The sequence below is a fragment of the Engystomops pustulosus genome, unplaced genomic scaffold (assembly GCF_040894005.1).
Source record: "Engystomops pustulosus unplaced genomic scaffold, aEngPut4.maternal MAT_SCAFFOLD_513, whole genome shotgun sequence".
NCBI classification, from domain to species: domain Eukaryota; kingdom Metazoa; phylum Chordata; class Amphibia; order Anura; family Leptodactylidae; genus Engystomops; species Engystomops pustulosus.
Genome location: NW_027285392.1, coordinates 55,001 through 56,029, shown reverse-complemented (window position 1 = coordinate 56,029; position 1,029 = coordinate 55,001). Strand labels below are relative to the sequence as shown.

The 1,029-nt window shown below is 66.3% G+C and overlaps 1 non-coding gene across 1 annotated transcript; it reads right to left on the bottom strand.

Annotated features, from left to right (window-relative positions):
• Positions 1 to 407: 407 nt before the first annotated feature.
• On the bottom strand, positions 408 to 560 carry LOC140111599 (5.8S ribosomal RNA). The gene has a single exon (XR_011852125.1). It is a non-coding gene; the product is annotated as a 5.8S ribosomal RNA (ribosomal RNA).
• Positions 561 to 1,029: the final 469 nt, after the last annotated feature.

Here is a 1,029-nt window from a genome sequence, read left to right as displayed (position 1 = left end):
AGGGTAGCGTAGCCGCCACCCCCCACCATCCGCCCCCCTTTCACCTGCATCCCTCCGTCCCTTCTCACCTCTCCTTACCCGGCAACGAAGCTTCACCTTTCGGGGAACACGAGCGGAGCGAGATCCCAAGGACGAGAAGCAGTCCAAGCCTACGGGCAAGCGCAGACAGCCTCGCGCAGGGAACACCGCCGGCCGCGAACGTGTCCGTCCGTGGTCGCCGTCGGTCCGAGCAGGGGCGCCGGCGGCAGGTGTCGACCGTGCGCGCCGGACCCCTTGGAGAGGGTCTCGAAGGAGAGAGTCTGACTTTAGGGGGACGAAGGAGCGAACACGGCGTGGGTAGCCGTGAAAGCCCCTGCGACTGAACCCCAGCGGCGCTCGCCCTCGACGGGGCGGCGATCGATGAGAAGCGACCCTCAGACAGGCGTAGCCCCGGAGTAACCCGGGGCCGCAAGGTGCGTTCGAAGTGTCGATGATCAATGTGCCCTGCAATTCACATTAATTCTCGTAGCTAGCTACGTTCTTCATCGACGCGCGAGCCGAGTGATCCACCGCTAAGAGTGGCTCGTTTTCACACGCTGGTTTTTACAGACGGCCAGCTCGTCCTCGTCAGATGTACGGCACCGCTACATTCGTGTGCACACGGCCGAAGCCGAGCGGACGTTGTCCAAAGAGCGACGCCTGGGAGAAGAGCCTCCGCGGCACACCGCCTGGGGCGGGTGCGGGAGCCCAGTCCCCTGCGCGCCGCTCGTGGGGACCGGGGGCCGCCACTGGAACGCAGCTCACCCGGCGGAGGCGCGTCTGGCGACAAGCCCCATCGACCTTCGGCAAAGACCGGCGTGGTCGACCCGACAGCGGGGGAGAGGAGGAAGACAGGCGCTGCACCTGTGGAGAGAGGCAGAGGGTCCTCGCGCGCCGAACCCTACCATTCTCCAGGCGCTACGCCGCCTTCCCTCGCCCCCTCATCGAGGACCATCCGCCAGCCACACCGCTCTTCGTTGGGTAACACGGCGCCGCCAGCCGATCTTCACG